The sequence below is a fragment of the Manis pentadactyla genome, chromosome 2, assembly GCF_030020395.1.
Source record: "Manis pentadactyla isolate mManPen7 chromosome 2, mManPen7.hap1, whole genome shotgun sequence".
Lineage (NCBI taxonomy): Eukaryota > Metazoa > Chordata > Mammalia > Pholidota > Manidae > Manis > Manis pentadactyla.
Window position 1 is genome coordinate 105,017,776 of NC_080020.1, and position 23,661 is coordinate 105,041,436.

Genomic DNA, 23,661 nt, shown 5'->3' on the forward strand with positions numbered 1-23,661 from the left:
CATAGGACTGGGAAAGGGAATCAGTGATGGGGATTGGACACTTACTCTTCTTTTAGCACAATACTGAGGAATTCTTGGTTTGCCTGATTGACATTAGTGCCTAAAGCATAGCAGAAATGATAATACTTTGCTTCAACTAAAATTGAAGAATTTGTTGTTTAGGGTTAAGTGTTAAGAATCTGAAAGGAGGCATGCAAGTAATCTTAAATTAAATATGAGAAATGATATTGCAAAGTGGTTAAGGATGGTCAATCTCTGAAACTAGATTGCTTAGATTCATTTCCTGGTTCTTTCATACTTACAGCTACGTGACCTTGGATAAGTGACTTTATCTGTGCCTTGGTTTCCTCATCTGTAATGTGGGATGGGTAATTATATTCACTTCACAAAGTTTTGGAGTAATGAAGGAACTTATATATACCAAATATAAAGACCCAGTTCTTACTAAATTTCTTATCTCAATACACATTATTAACAGTTGTAGTTAAATGTGAGGAGAATTGATTTTTCTTGTCTATGAGTTTGTGCATAACCCTCCCATTAAAAAATGATTTAGGGTAGCTTGATGTACTATATATAATGAAGTAGAAGATGTACTATACATCTATAAATATGAAGAGACATGGAAAGAAAGTTTATATTTCATAAGCCTGGCTAAAGAGACAAAGAGAATTTGAATGTAAAATTGCTTTTATTTTCCTACCACTTCAGAACACTGGATAAAGTGGTTTAAACCCATAAGGATAGCCATAAGTAACATTTAGAATGAGAGAAACATCAATGACATTAAGTAACAGTTGGAGCAAAGAGCAGGAAGTGGATAGACCCTCCAGTTGGAATCCATAGAATGAAATAGACAGCATGTAAGTAGAATATTTTCAGCACTGTTTAATAATGTCTTCTGTGAAGGTGAAATATTTTAAACTGAGTAGACTGGGAATAAATTCTAGGGAAATTGAACTGTGTCACTACTTTGATACTCTAAATGAGCTCAATCCCCTGGCCCATGTGAATTGCACCTTAAAACGGTATCTTGAAGAAGAAATGGTGACTGATTGCATAGGATCTTTTATAAACCAAGAAAATGAGGGGAGAACTTGTTGTCCATGGAATATGTAAACAATGTTTGAGTTTACAATGAGAGAATGAAGATAGGTGCTGCAAATTACAGCCTGTTTTTTTATGCTAATTCCAAGCAAGACTCTGCAGTAAGTTATAAAAGAAATTGTTGTGAGTACTGAGAAAAGGCAGTGTTTCATCAGAGCAAGTACTGGTTTAATGAAAACTTCTCATCAGTTTATCTTTTTCTTCTTTTATATATAAGATATAATTAAAAAACTTGTTGGAAACCTTGCTAAGTTACATATACCAGCCCACTAATTCCTTTTTGAGATAGACTGGTACATCAGACTGGTGGTACATGCAGTTTATATAAGGCTTTCTGCAAAGTTCTTCATGGTATCTTACTATGAAATATTTAGACTAACAGAAAGTAGAAGCCAGTGGGTTAAAAATTGGTCAAGTGAGTGTTTTCTGTTCCTACACTGCAAAGTGCAGGTTACTTGACTGCTATCAATATAGAAAAAGATGTTTAGGACGTCTGTAGGATATGATGTATTTTCCTCATATTAATATTATCTGAGGTCTTTTCAACATAATAATAACCTGGCTGAGGCCATCAGAGATGCAGCTAGCACAAAGTACAAAAGAAATGGCTAAAATGTTGGGTATAGGTTCATATTTAAGATCTTTTTATATAGGAGGATGAACTGAATCTAACAGAATGGATTTTTTAAGTGGCAAAACATAAGGTCTTATAGTAAGATCAGAAAAATGAAAGGAAAGAGACCAGCACAAGAATCAAACATCATAGCTCTCAGCCAAAAGTGTAAAAAATACATAGGGTTTTGGTGACCCTAATTTCAGTATATGTCAATAATTGAGATACTGCCCATGCTAATTTGAAATAGAAATTCTAACCAATGACATTTTTATAAGAAAAAAACTTTAATTTTGGGCATCAAATTCTAAGATCTTTTAATTCTATAGCAATTATTTTCTGACCAGGAAGATGCCTAATTATCTCTTTGAAATGTAAATATTCACTGGTTATCTACCTTTATTCCTAAATGATGCTTTTAAAACTAATTTAGATCCATTTATAAATTAATTTTTATGTAAGATAAATTAAGAGCATCATGACACATCAGTAATTTGTTTTTCAATAACCACTTTTCTGATATAACTCACTTGATATTTAACATAGTATTTAGGTATTAGAGAAAGCATTAAAGCATATGTACATATTGTGAAAACCTACAGAGTTTAGCAGAGGAAATGAAATTATGCCAACTTGAATAAGAGATTTCATTGTTTTTATACTTACCCTCTCAATTATATAAACAGGAAACAGGCTCATTACCTTGCAATGTGTTTTTCGTTGGAGTGTATCTCTTACTGTGTAGCTGAATTTAGTTAGCAAATTTGTATCACTCATTATGACAGATCACTCTGGTGAACTCCTTGATTGAGAAACTCAAGAATATGTGGCTCACCTTCCACAAACAATTAACATCTTGTCTTTTAAACATTTATTCTATTTTTATTACTAGTAATAAAATATTTAAAAATATTTTTAAAGATTTATTTTTATTTTTAATCTATTTTTATTACTAGTAATAAGAAAAATATTTAAAATATAGCAAAAATATTATTCTAAATTATATTTAGTAGAATTATTAAATTAGTCATTTAACTGTTTCCATTTGGAGCACAGAGAAAAAGACTAAGTTATTGCTTAACTTGCTGAGAGGAAGTCAACATTTGTATATTTCACAATTTGACTTCACCAAAAATAATACCACTCCTAACACAATTGTGATTCTTTTGTTTGTTTCATGGCTGATTATTGTAATTGCAGCCAAGTTATGAAAAACTGAAACTACCTCTTCCTAAGAATGCTTGTTATTTCTTTATTTAGAGATAAAGGAGACAACAGATCCTAAGTTAACTCATCCTCTCTCTATGAATTTTGCATTTATAAAATTACATTTCTTTAGAGGATCCAGAGCAAACCTTGGGAAGAAGAGCATTAAACAGTAAACCATCTCATTCATATTAATAAAACAGAACTGATCAAAGTCATTGAGTAGCTCATTTTTTTTCACTTACTTCCTAATAATTTGGTGCAGAAGAGTTCAGTGGCAAGAGAAATGGTGAAAGTATCTGAAATTTATTCTAAAAAATATTTCTTGATTATGAAGTGAATGCAGGTTCAGCTCAAACCAGTGCTCTATGTTATATATGCCTCTTTGTATTGTGCTTCAGCTGAATATATAATGGAGATCCAAAAAATCTTGATTATCAAATAGTGATTTATACTTTAAGTATATATATATATATGAAATACATATTATATATTTATGATGATCCGTTTACCATGATAGGAAAGAAAAATCTTTCACCAACTTTTGAAAGCAAAAGTGCCTGTTCCTATAAAGGTCAACTGAGTCAACAAGAGTAATGAGAAAACATTGTTCACTGAAAATACTATGTAACATACAGATTTGACTGCACATAACCTGAGACTATCAAGGTAAACTAGCTTTTAAAAATAAAAAGAAGAAAATACAGTCAATTTAATCTGAGGTTATTACCCAAACATTGTCTGGCCTATCCAAACTAACTCCAAAATAGATAGCAAACTTAAATGCATACAGGAGCCAATCTAATCATACAAACATGTGAATTAGACCAAGTTTAAGACAAAAAGCAGCCCCTTGCCTCTTAGGAACTATGTAAAGCTTATACCCTAAGAGACATAGCTGCTTCTCAATTTCAGCTGATAATTGTGTGGAAATTTACATCCAATGATGCCCAAAGTTTTCAAGGAAAGCTGGATATTCAAATTTTTATGTAAAATGCCTTAATTTTCTAGATATAACAACATATACATATATATAAACATATTATTTAATTATGTATCATTTTACATAATTATTACTTTAAAAAAATAACATTTTTCCCAAAGAAAAAAACAGCAAGCTTGATTTACAGCCAAAAGGCCATTAGTTTCCAACTTACAAAATTAATCAAAAAGCTGGTAAGGTTGAATACATGCCTTGTGTTACATGCATTGGTTTCTTCCTTAACTCTCATATCAGGCCCTAACAGAATTCTTCCTTTCCTCTCCATTTACAGAAGGGAAAAAAAAATCAAGTAATGTAAAAAGCACCTAGGGAAAATGGAAGAAAGAGAATTTGTCCACATTAGCAGCTCATCCTGGACTTATCAGAATGGTTACATTAATTTGAATCTCATTTTACATGGATATAACTAGTTTGGCAATTTGTTTCAATATAATGATAAATTATTGAACAGCCAAGACTGAAAGAAATGGCTTGATAAAATGCATAAATAGAATTAAAAAGACAAGACAGACAATTTAATTAAATACTGTCTAGGTGAATTCTTTATTTTTGCAAGGGAAAAAATAACGCATTTGCAGTTATGATGTTACTGCCAAACAGCAAGAATTCACCATGGACAATCTATTGAGAAGGGTTTTCTTGAAATTAATATCCTTATCTTCTTTACTTCTCATGTTGTCTACTGCTGAGAAATATCTGATGAGTAATCCATTAATAAATCAAGATCTAGAGCTTTACGGAAGCCATCATAGACAGTTTCAGGGGACCTGGAATTCAAGTTGTTAATTCTAAATATTGCAGATGTAGAAGAGCTTTATTAATTATTGGGTATATATCATCACCTTTATGTCAATGGTAAAATCAGAAATATATCCAGTATCTTAAATTTATCACAAAAGAGATGTTCTTCAGTTTTGAGTATGTAGTATAGAGACTAGACTGAAAAAGATTGGAAGTATTGTGTATGCAATTAAATATATCACCCCCTATCCCCATACCACAGGATCAGTCTGCATCTACTTATTGCATGACATTAGGATTATTAATAACATTTGTCTATCATGTGTCTATTTATTTATTGAGTGACTAGTTTTATCTTTGCTGATCTAGTGGGAAAATAGATTAATAATAAAGCAAAGTCTTGCCCTAGTGGTTGTCTATTTTTCCCAGGAAAATAGAAAATAAAATAAAGAGCTAGAAGACATAATGCCAAGCAGCACAAATCCTACTATGAAGTCTAAAACAAGAGAACAGAATCCAGTGACTTAGGTCAAGCAGATCTAGTTAAGATAGATGGTTCTTAAATGCCATCTCTGAAAAGATGATGTTCAAGCAGAGAACTCAAGGAAATGAAGGAGTGAGTGACAAAAATATTTGCAAGACAAGTAGTCCAGGAGGGAGGCATATCATGTGCAAAGCTAACTGGTGTAGCTGGAGTGGAGTGAGAGAGGAGTACAAAAATGGTGTTGGGAAATGGATGGAGCTAGAGGGTATTTTGCTCAGTGAAATAAGCCAGGTGGAGAAAGACAAGTACCAAATGATTTCACTCATTTGTGAAGCATAAGAATGAAGCAAAAACTGAAGGAGCAAAACAGCAGCAGACTCACAGAACCCAAGAATAGACTAACAGCTACCAAGGGGAAAGGGCCTGGGGAGGTTGGGTGGGAAGGGAGGGAGAAGGGTAATAAGGGGCATTATGATTAGCACACATAATGTAGCAGGGGGCCCGGGCAAGGCAGTATAGCACAGAGAAGACAAGTAGTGACTTTATAGCATCTCACTACGCTGATGGACAGTGACTGTAATGGGGTATGTAGTGGGGACTTGATAATGGGGGGAATTTAGTAACTACAATGTTGTCCATGTGATTTTATATTAATGATACCAAAAAAAAAATGGTGTTGGGAAGACACCCAGGGGCCAGCTAAATCACAAAGGGACTTGTAAACCATGGGAAGATTTGGAGTTTTATTCTTTCTAACATGGAGAGCTGCATGAGACCCAGTTGCCTGTGTTGTGAGAACTCCTACCAGGGCAGAACACAGAGGGAGTACTGTATTCTTATTTCAGAGAAAAAGCTACAAAACCAGGGATGGGATGTGCAGGTCTAAGCAAATTGACAACAAGCAAGCGGTTGAGGCAGAGTAGCAAGCAAGTCCAGAGCAGTGCAGAGGTCTGCTGTGTGTAGTGAAAGCTCAGGGCATCTGGCCAGAGCAACACACAGCAACAACTGAGGTTGACCTGCACCAATGAGGTCCGGCAGTGAGGCAGCAGCCACCTTCCCCCTGGGAGAGCAAGAAGTGCAGTGGCCTGCAGAAGTAGGTCAGACTCATTGGGAAACACATGTAACATATTTCCTAGCATTGGAGGTAGAAGAGGGGGCTGAGTTTGTCTGTAGTAAAGGAGGGAGCAGCTATGAACTTAATTCAGGTATAAATATTAAGCAGACTTCGTGGTATTCTAAAGAGAGATGATTTAGGTAGATTCATTCTTCCATTATGTCAGTCAGTCAGTTATTATTTATCATTTGCCTGCTGTGTGCCAAGCACTGTTGTAGGTACTATTATTCTGCCCTGGTTGGTCTACATGTTAATTAAACTGTTGATGTTAAAACAGTAATTGAGGATAAGCTTGATTTCCTCAAGTATCTTGTTTGGTGAAGAAAAACCAAAACAAATGTTTGATTTCTGGAAGTTTTGGCCTTTCAGTGTTGCTTAAGCTCTTTGATTTATGTTTCTGTCTTCATTATTGAAAGATTCTTAGCATTTATTCCAAATTGAAGCTGATTCCTTGTGTGTGTGTGTATATATATATATATATATATATATATATATATATATATATAATGATATAAAATATTAATGTTTGATTTTTCTTTTACCCTCCCTTTTAATCCCCTTTAATACCACTACTTCCAAAAAGTCCTTGTTAAAATGCTCTGTGTACTTGTGTTTATATCAAATGAAACCATTAGGGATATGCTTTAAAATACTGCCACAATTATAAAAATATTATTCTGTTGGTTAACTGGCCAATTTTTTAACCCTGGAGAGGATTTTCCATGTTTCTATTAGTGATGTGCTCTATCTCACTCTACTTAAGTAGTAATCCAGGGAACCTGGAAAAACTTAAAGGAATTAAAACAGAACTGTTTAAATACAACAGGAGATTTTAATTTAACTCATTTTCCTATAAAAAAGACAAAGATAACATATTTTCAGGTATTTCCCATTTTAACTTGTATTTTTTCTTTTGCTAAAAGAAAAAATTTATTTGAAAAAGTGCCCCTATGTATTTAATTTGAAAGCCAAGATCATTTTGGCCTATCATATTTCCCTGATCATGATATATTTTTCTTGTCTTAAATTTGATTTTATCAAAAGTGTGCTATAGCCAGTCTGATATATGTATGGAATTGTATTAACAAGAGAGAAATTTTCTTTAAGTATTCATTTAATTGAAAAAAGTTACATTCAGGTCTCCTTTCTGTTTTTCTCTCATCACTCCATCTTTTCTGAAGAGAGAAAGCTGCACTTAGACTCATTAGGAAAATGCTTCTTAGTGATTGTTTAGTAAAATTTTAATGGGACTGCTAGTTGAACACATAAAATAATCAATTTATTAAATGGAAATAGCGCTTTATTCAAAATATAATCATGAGGTGAAAATACACACAATTATCAATTGAAATATAACTTCTAGTTCTGCAAGAGTTACAAATCTTCTTACAAAGTAAGATGTTCATGGAACCTGAGGAGTATTCAGAACATTACAGAATTCTTTCATGCAATTGCTGTCATATTAGGCATTTGATAGCTGTGCATAATTATTTTCACAGTGGTTGCTATGAAGAGAGGCATAATTTAAATGCATATTCTTCCTGTAGCTAGGGCTAGAAGAAACACAATCACTATCGTACAGTGAATTAAGGAAGTGTTCCTCTTTCTACTTGGTCCTTTACTAAATAATTGTGCTTTCTATAATGTCAGTCTAATATTTGCTTTCTGTGTATCTCATGTGCACATCATCTCATTTAATTTTCACCAATTTTAATGTGCACATTGCTAATCCCAGTTTTACAATGAGGGAACGGAAATACTGAGTTGTTAATATGTCCCCTATAAATGGTAGAGCTGAGATTTAACTAAGGTGCGTCTAATTCCAAGCCTCAGAACCTTCTTTATTGGCTTAGCCATTCTAACGTCTCAACATCGAAACTCTATTATCTAGTGTCGTAGCTCTGGCTGCCATGAAAAAATACCACAGACTAGGTGGCTTAAGCAAAAGACATTTATTCCTCACAGTTTCTGGAGGCTGGGAGTCCAAATCAAAGTGTCAACCAGTGTGGTTCCTGGCAAGACCTCTGTTCCTGGCTTTCAGAGAACCATTTTCTCAGAGTCTCCACATGACAGAGAGAGTGCAGGCTCTCTGGTCTCTTCTCATAGAGTCTCATGACACAGCCCATTGTGAGGATCTCACCCTCATGACCTCATTTTAACCTAATTGCCTTCCAGAGTCTCCATCTCCGAACACCATCACATTGGGGGCTGGAGCCTCAACATATAAATTGGGGTGGGGGTTGGAGGGACGCAGTTCAACCCATTGTATCTAGCTTGTTTGAACTCTTCTTTCAGTTTAACCCCAGCCTGCCACATATTTTAGGTGATCACAGTTGGAAGTGTCAGCATGTTACTGTTCCACCTGGTGGAGTAGCCAGCTGAGGGTGATCTTGCCTCTTGGTATTCACAGCCTCTGTAATCCCCTCCCACACTGTACCAGGGTTGGTCTGTTTTACCAGTAAATATGGCAGCAGTGCCCTTCTATTTTGGGTTCTCCCTCTCTCTCTCTCTCTCTCTCTTTCTTGGATCACTTGTTCCAAGGGGGAGCCAGCTGCCATGTGTGAGCAGTCCTGTGGAAAGGCACTGAAGTCTCCTGACAAGAGACATGGGAGTAGCTGAAAGTGGACCCTGCATCCCCGCAGATGATGCATCCCTGGCTTATTCTGGACTTTTCTTATGAGAAATCCCAAGCCAGGGGTAGCCAGCCAAGCCACTCCCTGATTTCTGATTCTCAGGGACTGTATGAGATAAGAAATGTTTGCTGTCTTAAGCTGATAAATTTTATGGTAATTTGTTTCACAGCAATAGTTAACAGATGCATCTGGCATTATCTTTTGTTTTCTGTCGATCTAGCCAAAGAAAATTCCAAGCCGCTTCTCCTCTTCACTGAGAACACACCTCAAATGTCACACTCTTTTGAAAACTTTTATTCACTTTGATAATCTCAGGATTTAAAGTTGCATCCTGAGTTAAAAGCACAATATGAAACAGTTGTCATATATACCGTGAATGTGATTGGAGGACACTTGGAAAATATATTCTAGGAAATTATGAAATGTCTTTATTCAAATACTATAAATTTAGAATTTGGGTTATTTAGTGGAAACCAGAATGAAATTTGCTTTTCATTATCTCTGAAGAAAGTATTTCTAAGCAAATTAAAAATAATTTATTTGTGAAGAATAAATTTAAATATTAAGTAAAAATGTTTGCAGTATTTGTGTTTTTTAATCACATTGATAGGAAATGTATATGTATTCATGTTGATGACTACAGTGCAATAGAACTGATTCTCCTGTGAGGCTTGAGTATATCATCATTTATTTCTGAAATTTTTGTATGTGTTAAGTCATTACCCTCATGTAGATACTTAAAAATACCTTTACTGGTATAATGCCCAACTGATAGTTAAATTAGCAACATAACTGCATTTCTTTTTAAAATACTCTGGTTCTGAATTGTCATCAGTTTAGATTGCCAATACTAATGTGATCCACAGCAGGGATATTTGATGTGTTAACATTAAGGAGGCAGCATTATGCAGAACAAAGTGTACTAGATAGATTTTCTAAGTTTTCCCTTATTGAACTGTTTAACCTTGCAAGTTAAGATTTATATTCTGTGGCCTCTCTTTACATATCTATAGAATAAGGAAATTGAACTATTAGTAGTTAGTTTTACAACTCTTTATTCAACAAAAAACTGGAGACAGTCATGTCAAATAAATGTGTGAACAAAAGCATAGCGCTCTGACTGAACTAGAGGTGGGGCCTGGAGCCCATGCTTCTATCTCACCACATCCTTCAAAGACGCTGTCAGTGCTGCAAGAAGCATGGTGTGGCAACTCAATGCATTGCATGCTCTCTAAACCTATTGTGTGTATATATTCCAGAATTATTCAGTACAAATCAGTTAATAAAATATATTTTGTTACTTGCCATGGCAAAGGGAAATTGAATAAAGGGTTTTATTTTGGAGCTGTTGTTCATTCATAACTTCTTTTTACTGGCTCATGAATCATTTGATCATTTCATTATTATTATTACATTGTAATTGGTGACCTCTATACGTAGGCCTTTATCGAAATTCAGTGGGTTTAACCAGCCTGCCATATGAAGTGAATAAATGCAGCAGGTAACACAGGTATAACAAAATGCAGACCCTCCTTTGCCTTAAGCAACACATGTTCAAGCCAAGAATATCTGGAATATCTCATATAGTCTGTTGGGTTTAGATAATGAATTCATTATTGGCTGTGTGCTGGCCTTGGTTAAAACTGATTGGACAGACCCTAAAACTCTGAGAATCTACTGCCAACATGGAATAAAAACTGTGGGAAGGAGAAGATCTGTGCCATAAGGAGCTTTCTCCACTGATATTCACAGAAGCCATATAGCATATTGCACACAAGTGCTGTCTATACATCCTTAGAGTCTTGTATTTATATATATGTATGTTAAACATTTGTAAATAGAGAGAAAACTGAAGCTTAAAGTCTTTTTTGCTGTGGAATAATTCAGGAAGTCCAGATAAAATATTCAAATCCTGGAGTTTTTAGTATGATTTAATTTCCTAGTGAGCAAGAACTCCATTTTGGTTTCTGGGGTGAGGGTGGGGGTCTGAGGAGCAGACCCCAAATCAAAAATGTGCACTTTCTTGAAAACATGTTACTATTTCATTTGTTGCAAATTGTTTTTCCTAAAATGTGCTATAGCAGAAAAAGTTTTTTTCTGTCAATATTATTAAATTTTATTGTGTTTGGTTGAGTTTATCTCTAATATATATATATATATATATATATAGGTATATTTGTGTGAACTGACTCTTTAAAGAATGTTAGAAGAAACTGTCTTTGAGAATTTTGTTAGTAGTTTCCAAAGTCTCATATGTTACCTTTTATTCTTTAGATGGATTTTGAACCCATCTCTAATGTTAATCAATAACAATTTTATTCTTTCATGTCTAACAGGTCCTTATGATTTTTTAAAAGTTTAGTCCTTGTCACTAATAAGGTCTATTTACCTAAGCCTTCTTTATAATATAAATATATTATCCTATTGATAGGTATTTCTGGTTGTTTGCTAGAATCTATTTCCCAAAAAAAATCTCTTTTCTGAATATATATCATTTTACTAAAAAAATATTATAAATTGGGATGACTAATTTTTCAGAGGAAGTTAGAAAAAAAAGGATGAACTTTTTAAGAAAGTTTGAAAGTGAAGTGTATACTTTATTGACTAATTATGTTCTGCAGGAGATATACCAGTCAAGTAAAATGCCTTGAGTATATTTAAACTTAGGTCATTAAGTTTTATACCTTACAATTTTTATGCACTAATAAATATGAATTTTTAATATGTAAATTACTGATTTCATTATTTTCTTTACAATTTGTAATGTTAATTATATCTCAACTTAGCTAGATCTTTTTTTTGCCAAAAAAAGAATTGATGTTCTTCTTACTTTGATATATTGCACACTTTGACTTTAGTCTTAGAAATACATTAGTCTTTATATAATGTCACAAGTGCCATTTTCAAAGAAAAAGAATAATCTATGTTTATATTATTCTTTAACAATATGTTGGCTCTTTTGAAAATAAGAACCTTAATTCTTTTAGAACATAGGATATCTTACAAAAATAGAATTTCATTTTTATTATTCAGTATTTTCCTTTTCAAAGTTTCAAAACACCCAGTGATGACCACTCTATTGGGTTGTTATGGAATTTATAAATATGGTCTATAAAATGCTTAGCACATCTGGCATATGATCAACACTCAAAAATATTAGACATTAGCAATATAATCCTCTAGCATCAAAATTTGGCAAAACTGGCTATTTTAAATTTATTCATACTCTTCATCACTGTTCAGACATTGGCCAAATACCTTTTCAGCCTACAACTCTGATAACTGATGATTCTAATTCCCATATAATTTATTCTCAGGACAATGCCAGTCCTCTCCCTCATGTACATATTATTTTAATTTCTATTTTCTTTTTTTTTTTTTTTAACTATTTAGTTCTACTTCCCTTCTGGATTCCTACTAAGTTTTGTCCAATGTGCAAGAATAATAGTCTTTGTTTCACTTCAAAAGGCTGCCCAGAGATGTTCATTCCAGTACTGTGTAAGCCTTTTTGATTGAAATAGTGCAGGGGCAGAAGTTTTATGGGCCAGACTCTATTTGTCCCTCAAGGGATTATCAATAGTTAGGGAACTATAATCTTATATGTGTTCATAAAAATGAAAAATTTACCACTTTCTTCATAAGTTATTACCTTGTGCCATAAGGCTAAAATATTAAGTATATAAAGCCCTCATAACTGACTTAAAATTCATTTCTTAAAAATTTTCTCCAGAGAAGTGAAAAACACTCTCTATGCTGATGCCTGCTATTAAATCAATTTTTCTGAATACACCTTGTAGGGAGTGAGAAACTGACCTGCATGTTCTTTGACACTGGGACACCACTCCAAGTTATTATTGATGCACAATGCCTGGTTTAACCCCTCCCCATCAAATCACACTGGTTAGGTTTGAGAGTAAACCAACAATGTTTGCAATTTTCCCATATGTGATATTTTATCAATTTGAATTCAGTCATTCAGTAAACATTAATTGAGCACCTACTATACATCAGTCATGTACTAAGACTTGTTTATGCTTTTTGTAATTGAAATTTCCCCAACTATACAACAGAAAATTTGCCGAATATTTAAGTCCTGCCCTTCTGTACTCATTTAATTATCCAGGGATTTAAAAGAAACAAAATATATTGGGAGATATGTGAGTGCTGGGTTTTGTTTATGCCTAAAGGTAATATATAAAGATAAGTGCTCTCCCTTCCCAGCTGTCAGCATTAGCTGAAGTTTCATAGACAACCAGCACCAACTTGTGCCTATACATATACCAAAATATATAGATACGCATATATACTTGGGACTTGTAATTGGCTCAATTCTTATTTATACTGCTGCTACTTACAGTCCATTCTCTTGTCCTTCTTCCTAGAACATCCAGCTTTGAAGTCATAACTGTCTGTCTACTAATCCTTACTGTAGCTGATCCCACTGCCTCTCCTACACATGTAAATTACTTTCCTATTTGCTTGAAGGTCTCAGCCTCATGCTCAGTCATTGAGTCCACAACTACTGCTATTATTTTTCTTGTGTATTTCGATATCGAAAGTGATGACTTTTCCATCCTCTCAAACTCATCTCCCCCAGTGATCTTATCCTCACTCCAGCACAGCAGCTTACTGGTCTTCACACAGACCTTTTCATTACCAATTCTACACCCGCTTCTGAATCTCAACTTCCAACATCCTGCTCCCTAGCCACCACCTTAAAGGACTCGCTCACTCCATTGCCTTGATGCCACAATTTTTACAGTCCACTGGGACCTTCAAACAGCTAACTGATTGTACCTTCTTTTCCTTATCTTTCATGCAACATACATTCTCACCCCACTCCCCAGAAGAGATAAGAGCTCTCCCTCCCCAGCTGTCAATATCAGTTGAAGTTTCAATAGACAACCATCACCAAGTTGTCAGCTGTGTGAGAGAGACATCTCAGAAGAGAATATCTCAGCCACAGTTGAAAAGCTCCATGGGAAGCTCCACACATCAGAGATGAGCCATTTTTGCTGATCTCTGCCCAAATTTCAGATTCACAAGCAAAGTAAAGGATTGCTGGATTTTAAGCCAATAAGATTTAGAACGGTTAAATCATTACAAATCATACATAATGCTTAATATAAAATGAGCAATTGCTTTTATTGCTAGTAAATCAAAATTAATAAATATGTATACAAATCAGCTGTTAACCACTTAAATTACACAAATTTTACTAAAATAATTCATTTTTACAAATTCATAAGTACATAAGTTAGAATGACTTGAAGATTTTTTTAAATGAATGCTTCTGCATTGCTTCAGTTTAGCAGTAAAATGTTTGAAAGGCAGACATCCCCATAGAGATAAAGGAAAAACTAATGACACTTGACATGGATAATCAAAGTTTTAAATAAGAAGAAATCCAAAACTCATTATCACTAACAGCAGAAAATTTGTAACTGACTGAATTCACATCTAAAGTCAAATGGTGCGATGTTACTCAAGTTTTACAGAGTATGAATATGTATGATAGTTAGGGTTTTTTGTTTTTTTTAAAGTATGTAGGAGTTATGATTTCACTTTGTGCCATAGTCTTTGCATTCATTATCTCATTTAATTCTCATAGTGATTCTGCAAGTTTCGTCTGTACTTTTAGGAAGGCCAATACAAGCACAGAGACATTTAGAGGACTCCTTAATGTAAAACAGCTAGCAAAAAGACAAGCAAGAATTTTACTTAAGCTCCATCTCTTTCCATCATACCACAGATTTTACAGGCCAAAGACATACTGTTCTCCTTGAGATAATGTCCTGAAATTTTGAAAATGGAAAGTAATCAAGAACTATCATCTCCATACAATCTTAGCAAAGTAGGATTTGTTCCCAAAGCTGAGGATTAGTTGAACAAGGACATGAAATACTCCCTTAAATTACTAAGAGAAAATTTCATTATCTATTATACCATAATTTCAATCAGGTTGTTTCATCAATGCTAACTAATCAAAATTTTTATGAATTAATACTTAAATTGAAAGTGTTTTCCTAGTTTGTAGTTTTTCCTAGTTCAAGATGACCTTTATTCTTTATATCCATTTTATACTTTGTTTTAATTGTACATATGACTATAGTTACCTAATAAGTACAGATTAGAAAATTAATATTCAATATTGAATTCTGTATTTTTCAATCCCTTGCTTTTAATTAGCAGTTATGAAAACATACATGTGAATTTAAACAGTATATTTTTCAAAACATACTGTTTAGTTTTAGGTATTTTTGAAATTTTATAGGAAGATTAATAAGCTCTGTATTTATTTTGTAAAATCTGTTTTCTTCACAAATTATTTTGTTGACACGCTCATCCATGTCATTGCATGTTGCGGCTTCTAATTCACTCATTTTCTATACAGTATAATATTCCATGCTGTGCATATGCTATTTCTTTTTTTGCTTATAAAGGTATGCTGCTATGAACATTCCTCTTTAAACACACACCCGTGCAGGGATTTCTCTTGGGTATTTAACAATAAGTGAAATTGAAAAGTTGTCAGATAAGAAAATAATGTGGATTAAACAAGTTAACTGTAATGTTTCGAACTGGAATTACAACCCTGTGTGGTTTTAGTATGTCCTTGTAAATTTAAAGAGAATGGGTTGAATATAAGATAAGGAAAGAGGAAGCAGGGCTTACTGTAGCATCTGAGTAGAATCCTGACCTCAATGTTTTCAGGAGCACATTATGTGTGTGTGTGTGTGTGTGTGTGTGTGTGTAACTTGATGATTACATTCTGCTATGAGTTAGAGAGGAAGCTTGGAAGACTCTATGGTACAGAAGCATAAAAAACTGCATTATGTGAACTCTATTAGGTAATACATAGAAAGGTAGGCCACCCAAGGCTGGGGTCCTACTTCCATGATGTTATCAGTGCCCAGCCTCCATCTACCATAGGATGGTGTCACTCAAGGGAAAACTTCCCTACCTAACCATCAAGTTCACGTTTCAGGCAAGAAGAGAAAGGGCAAAGGGCAGAAAAGGAGAACTCCAGTTGAGGGATCTCTTAAGTTTTCAGAACTCCACCTAGTAACTGACTTTCACCTCCATGGATCACTTAGTTACCCTGTTCTTCTAAAAAGTACAAATAATGTCTTTTATTAAGCTGGGCATATTGCCAACCCAAATCTTTTGGGTTCTATAGGGAAAAGGGCATAGATATTGGTAAAGCAATCAGAAGTGTGCCACATCATACAAGAAGGGTGTGGAATAATAGACATCAGTTCTTTTATATATATATTCAGAATAATAGAAATACAAATTTTTAGAGGCAAAAATAAACCTCAGATTACAGAAGTCCAAATTTGCTTTTCAAAATGGAAAAGATATCTAAAGAAGGTACATGACTCCTAGAATTATTAGTGACTGATCTCTTGAGCCAGTAAGGCTTGACACTTGGGCAGTTTTATTTCTGTTCCCCCAGGTGTTTCTCCCCTTTTTACCTGAAGAACTACACAGGCAAGGTCTCCACAGAGAACAGATGACATTCTCAAGTTACAAAATTGAGGGAAGATTTAAAAAGGGGACTATTTACCAAGTTGTGAGGGGGATGTTGGGGACCATGAGGGACAGACAGCAGGGTAACCAGGAATAGTACTCACAGAACTGTTACCAACGAGGAAACCTTAAAAAAGGGAGCTTTTAGATGGGGCTGCATCATTAAGAGTAGTTACCTTTATCAGAAAACACAGCCAGTTCACTCTTCCACCCAAAGTGGAAGCCCCAAAATACTGACTACCTTCATTCCCTCTAATCATCTGTCAGGGATTCCCATTGACTAAATCCAACTGGAAGTCAGAGGCAAGGGAGGCTATTACTGTAATCCAAATTAGGTCAGTTTCCTGGATAAACAGGAGGAGGACAGCCATGGAAAGACAGATTTCCATCACAATAGCTTAGTCTGAGGTCTGCAATAGAAACACTGGTCTACTCAAATATCCTAGAGGACTTTTGGCTCTTGATTTCTCCAGCACCCTGGTTATTAGCACTCCTTTGAGCTTCTAATTAACATACCACTGTCTGCATTTCCTGTAGGATACTGATTTCTTGAATCCAGAGTATCTCCCATTAGCTACTTACAAGTATTGGATAAGCAGCCACTTGGTAAACTGTTCCAGTGTTTCCATGAGACTTCCACCCTAGTAACTATGCCATATGAGTTAAGTTTGCTTGGCAAAGGAAGCTTGGGGTAGTATCATAGCGTACCACACTCCCAGTTCCCCCAAACAAGGCACAAGCTATTAGATACTTTTAAGTGTGCCTAGACTGTCACAATATAATGTTCACCCTCAATGCCTTAAGTGTCCAAGAAGACACCAGGCAATAGCATAAGTTCTTCATCATTGGTGCTTCCTGACACAAAAGGATACGTATGCAAAATACACTCAAGGACACAACTATTTATATCATAATATTCTGTGATGAAGATAAGCCACTCCAATGTAAATGTGCAATTTATGCTCTGGTAATACTTCCAGGTAGGGTTATACCAATGGCATATATAATTAGATACAAATTTCAAAATTAAAAAAAAATGAACTTTTACAGAGAGGTATTAGAACTTCGTACAAACTGGCTTGATTTACACCTTCTGCTCAAAGAAGCAATTCGCAGATGGCTGATGTCCTTAAGCATAGCGTTTGCTTCCATTGCCACAATTGTGTTTGCTTTCTTTTCCCACATCTGTGTTAATCTTAGGACCCAGCTGTTGACAGTTAATATTGATTTAGCAGCATCAGAGTCTAACTGGAAATGTACTATTATTTTCCTCATGGGCTTGCCAGACTGAACAATCCTGACCCTTTTCCTACCGTAATGTCATTTCAAGAAGATCTCATTGCTTGGTTTTAAAAGCTGTATACAAAACAATATTATAGATTAGCAGCCCATTAATGCTATCAGAATTATTCTTTGGCTCAGATGGGCTCTGTGATAGGTGATTGCCCTCACTTTATATATGCACATATCACATATTTAATTATATATTAAAAGAAAAAGAAGTGTTTATAATGGAGCAAACATGTTTAATCTTCATGTTTGCATATATTATTCAATAACTATTGTTCAGTGAATGTTTTCTCACCTTCCTTTGCTTGCATTTCAACAGAGTACTTGTAATCTTTTTCTTCTAACATTCTAAATATGGCAAGGCAGGATTAAAAGATAAACAGATGAATGCATTTTTATCTAACCAGTAAATCAATTCATAGACCTTTGTTGGCTTTTTTCCCCTAAGATGTAATTCACACAAAACTGCCACTTTAGAATTTTGAGGTGCCTACTTTTCCATATGCAAACTTGTGTGGTGATAATGCTATATGCCATTAATAACGGACGCTCCATGCCAGCCTCCAACCTTGTCAGCCTTACTTTGTAAAAATATATACTTTGGTATATTTAGAATATCTACTTTTTTCTACCTCTGTCCAATGGTCTAAGTGAGATTTTAAAATCTGCCTGACAGTTGTTTTTCCTCTTGCTTTTGGTCTCTTTTTTGGGAGCTATCCGGAGGGTTGACATTTTCCACCACACAGTCACACACCTTTAGCATATGACCTTGATCTCTTTTTTTTTTCTGCACCAATGATATGCTAGGTAGCTCCTACTTAAGGAAACTGCTTTTGTCTGCTTGGCCGAATTAAATAGATCACAGCTGACTATGGGTAACCCATTGTTTCATTTATTTACATTTTTGAGTACATTCAAAAGGCCTTAAGAAAAAATTTAGTTTTGTTTTGGGTGCCACGAGTAAAATTACACTGTACTCTTTCCAGTCACCTGCTGAAGGCAATGACCTTGTATTTATTTTAGCAATGAAACTGGATATAACATGATCACCTTCTCTGCAATGGCTATGGCAGGACAAAACAGTTGTTTAAAGGTCAAGGATGACAGGACCTTGTATAGTAAATGTTAACTATAGATTCTGCTCCTAACTCTGACCTTGACCTAATTTAGTACCAAATACTGATTAAAAATGGTTCCTCTGCTAATTGCAGTGTGTTTTTTCCAGATAATAATAATAGAAACATTGCATTACCATGGTAGGCAGGAAGTAAATTATTAGTAGCAATTCGTTCAATGCTGAAGTATCAATAGGCATTAAATACCTCAGACCATCCATCAAAAATAGTCCACTGATGTTTAACGGCTACACACTATGTACCTGACACTGTCCTAGGAGACACTACATTTGAATGTTCTTATTATCCATTGAGTTTTGAGAACTACATAATGTCAAACTAATTCAGGGTTGGTGGAAAAGCACACACCAACTTTCATGTATTTAACTTTGTCCTCTGTTATTTGGTCCATGCATGGGGCATGATTCTGGGAAGCCCACAGCATTTTAAGATTAGGTAGGTAACACAGAATGTTTGCATTTCCTTTATAAGTTTTTAATGTGTTAAGCATAGTGAAGACTAGTAAGGGAAAAGATAAAATTCAGTATCCCTATTTGCCAAAGATTCATGGCTTACTCTGAGATGGAGAAACCTCTGCACTTTTATCTTCTATCCTAAAGAGCATTGAGAACAATCATATCTGATTTTTTTTTTTTGGAAAACAAAAACAATGTTTTATTTTTTTTATATGCACAGTAATCATCAGAAGCTGAATAACAATACCATGTACATAATACTGCATATTAATATATGTGCCACCCATGCTTATCTCACTAGAGTTGTAAGAACTGTTTTCCCTAGGCTGGTCACATTTCTGCATTTGAATAATGGACCACCTTTTTACCTTCAATGTCAATGCTAGATTATCATCCTATGGGAACCAAAAGCAACTTCTGTTAGGTTGTTTGTCAGTTTGTATATTGGCCATGCATTCCATGTTTGTTTCCTGAAGAAAATATGTAAAGGGTGATATTCACATTATTAGAGTGGTGTTTCAGATGTAATTCTCAGCACTTTGAGTCCAGAAAAGCATAAAAATCTCATTGTGATAAGATATTTGCCTTCTCCTGGGAGAAAACAACCAAGAGAAATATTATGAAAAAATATCTGAAAATTATCTAGGGATGCCAGTCTTCTGATAAGGTACTCATGAAGGAAGGAATACTAATACATCTAAAATATTTTGTTTTATTTCAAGTTTTATATTAGTATTTAAATATATGCAGAGTTGTTTATGCCATCTGCTATACAGATATCAGATGGGAGAATAGATGATCAGACTGCTTAAGGACATCTGTTTGATTTCATTAAATTTAAAGTTCACTTTTCAATCACTTCATTCCATTCAGTGGAAATACCCTGAATCTTAATGACAAATCTGGGTTTCCTTTGTGGTTCAGGTGAAGGGATCTGGCTTCTTAACTTCCAGTGCAGTTCAAGGAAGCTATGTTCATAGAACAGAATAATACTTGAATACTGTCAGTAAGTCAGTTAAATATTTTTCCCAAGTTCCATAAATGTCAATCACTGCTGGATGATTGTGATACAGAGATGGCTAAGGTATGGTCCCTGCTTTTAGGGAGCTTTGGTTATACTGGTGAAGGCAAACAAACAGACGGTATAATGCAATCACACGGCAAATGGAAGCACAAGTGCTTAGGGCTATTTAGATGAAAAGATGGACCCAGCTGGGAGGGCTGATTTGGAGGGAGGACTGTAGAGAGATCTGTATGTTTGAGAATGTTGCAAGATGACCTGTATCTTGAAAGACTAGCAGAAGTGTCCAGGCAAAGACGAAGGAGGCCAGAACCCATACTGAGTTGGGGAAAACCACCTTTGTGAAGACATGGTGGAGAGTGAATTGGTGTGTTTGGGGACCTGCAAGCAGTTCAAAGGGGCAAGAACACAGTGTGGGTCTTGGTATAGTGGTTAGGAGAGTTCAGTAGTGTAGCTGGTGAGAGCAGAGGGGCTATAGCGTGACCATCTTGCTGTGATTCCCTTGGTAGGTTTGACTTACTCTTGAAGCCCTGAGGAAACTTAAGGCATGGAGGTGGCTTCAGACTTGCTGCTGGCTGCTGCAAATAGTGGACTGAACGCAAGTTAAAGCAGTGATAGTGAGTTGTCATTCATGTTATAATTTGTAATAATCCACAAGAAAAATGCAAGAAAAGAAAAGCGTTCTTCACTCGGATGAAGAAACGCTCCAGTGCTTGCTTCCACAGCACACATACTAAAATTGGAACCATACAGAGGTCATCATGGCCCCTGCCTAAGGATGAAATGCAAATTAGTGAGGCAGTCCATATTCTTCTGTAACTATGTGCGGTGATGAGAGTTAACTAAACTTATTGTCGTGATAATTTCATAATATATACATATATACATTTGCCCCAGAAGCTAATCCAGGGCTATATATCAATTATATCTTAGTGAAACTGAAGAGTAAAAAAAAAAGAGTTCTATTTTCCTATTCTAGAGAGAAGTAAAAACAAACAATAAAAAGACACCCTATATAGCCTCAGATATAAAGGAGTGGAATCCAAGTCTAAGAACAGATGGATCAGTTTAATACCAGAGACTCCCTATAAGATGATGGTCTCTAGCATCTTACAGGTTGATATTATCTAGTTTTGCCATAGTGTTTATCTCAGAAGTGTAATTTGGTTTTGAAAAACCTTGGAAGGGAAACACCTGGCTTCAGAGTTAGACAATCAAGGAAGAAGTTTACAGAGAACAAGCATGTTTATTAAGAATGACAAGTAATTTTCCGTATTATAAATATGTGAAAATAAAAGTAAACAATAGCAGGGCCTAATATGACTTCAAACCAAGTGATACTATAAGATGCCTTGGAGCGGAGCACTGGGCAGGGTGTGCGTGCCTAGCTGCAGGAAAGATGGGGATGGGCAAAAGAAGAATTATTTTTCATTGTTGTTTGTATGTGTGTCTTGCCAATGGGTTTCTGCCCTGGGCAAATTAACTATGGATTCAGTGAGAGCAAAGAAGGACAATGGAACGTTCTTGGGGTGAAGGGCTTATACCCAACTTTATTCCCATGGTGGTGGGTCAATCACTAGAATCCCGTCCACTCAGAGCAAGTCTGCATGCAGGAGGCCAGTCTCTCCCCCTGGGCCTCTCTACCCTGCAGCCGTCTCAGTCTCTGTCCTCGGTGTTGCCACCACTCCAGTCTCGTCTCTGCTCTCCTGCATCCATGCAGCTGTGCCACCGTGTCACCCAGAGCACTGGGCAGACAGCTCTTTATATAGAGTCAGTAATAACATATTTTCCACTCATGTGTAGTGAGCAAGCTGACCAAGGGCCAGGTGAGAATCCTGGACATAGGAACCTGCACTTTCTCCACAGTGTGTTTGGCTGGTTGCTTTGTGATAAATATGTACTTTCAAGCATGCTAACCTGGGGATTATTGGATGATAAAGTGGAAGCAGACACTGCTTAGCTGCTCTTCTGCTTGGATGCTTTGGGTCTACCCCATGGAGAAAAGGGAAGTATAACATGGAGCTAAATCAAGAGGTGCTAAACTGAGATGGGAGATTTGGGAACAATAGGTTTCACTGATGGTATGTTCAGTTGAGATGAGTTTAGTTTGGAGACATGGAGTTTGGGACTGTTTAAAGCCTAATATAGGACATCAATAAACAAGGTAAGAAGTAAGGAGAGTGGTCTGCTTATTTTGATGAACCATATCCAACTCTGCTCACCTAAGTAATTGAGAGTAAACTAGATGTATTGGGTTTGTTGCTTGTTTTAAGGGAAGGAGCTGCAAGGAGTGGGGAGATGAGATTAACAAATAAATTATTTATTGGAGTGAAACTTGTTAATATAGTTCATATGCATAAAAAACATCTCCTCCTTAGTCTAGTAAATGGCTCAGAACCCCTCTAATACCTTCAGATATATATTTTGATAGATGTAGATAAAGTGAAGGTTTCTATGGGCAGGATTCTCACCTGGCTCTCACTGGCTAGCTCACTACACACATGTGGGCAATATGTTGCTATTGACTCTATATAAACAGCTCCACCCAGTGCTCTGGGCAACACAGTGGCATAGCTGCAGGAGAGGAGAGGCTGGAGTGGTGGCAGCGCAGAGGACAGAGACTGAGACGGCTGCGGGGCAGAGAGGCCCCGAGGCAGAGACAGGCTTGTTGCATGCTGACTCTCTCTGAGTGGACAGGATTCTGGTGATTGACCTGCCACCATGGGAATAAAGTTGGGTATAAACGCTTTCACTCCAAGAACGTTCCATTGTCATTCTTTGGTCTCATTGAATCCATAGTGAACTTGCCTAGGGCTGAAAGGCATTAGCAAAACAATAAGGTAACAGTGGTCAATTGGTTATGAAGGTTTGTGTTCTGGAACTTCTTTCCTTCTCTTATGGTCCACTTTACTAACATCCAAAGTATATTACAAGGCTTAGTTGTTTTTTCATAAACTTTGAGGACAACTTGTTGGGCTTTAAGATATGTGAATTCTGACTTTTATTTTAGCTTTAATCCCTTGTATTCTGTGTCCATAGGGATTATTTTTTATTTTTTCTAGCTTACTGAAAGAGATAATTTACTATGAATGTATTTCATGAAGATTTGCTCCAAGAAGTAATTTATTACCTTTGAAAATGCCTTAGTTCACTATCAATTTGTCTTTAGAAATTTCTTAGTGCATTCTGAAATACAATTTTTTTTCCTGTATGGTTAATATTCTGAAGATCATTACTTTAACCCAATTTTCCTTCCCTTTCTTATTCCTGTACTTATATTAGCATTCTAAATACAAAATGTTCTTCTCCATTCTTTCTATTTCTG

At 35.5% G+C, this 23,661-nt stretch overlaps 1 protein-coding gene and 1 non-coding gene across 2 annotated transcripts in view; both read left to right on the top strand.

Moving 5' to 3' along the window:
• HCN1 (hyperpolarization activated cyclic nucleotide gated potassium channel 1) overlaps window positions 1-23,661 on the top strand; it is a 799,285-nt gene that overhangs the window by 227,090 nt on the left and 548,534 nt on the right. The window lies entirely within an intron of this gene.
• On the top strand, window positions 21,046-21,149 carry LOC118919959 (U6 spliceosomal RNA). The gene has a single exon (XR_005027739.2). It is a non-coding gene; the product is annotated as a U6 spliceosomal RNA (small nuclear RNA).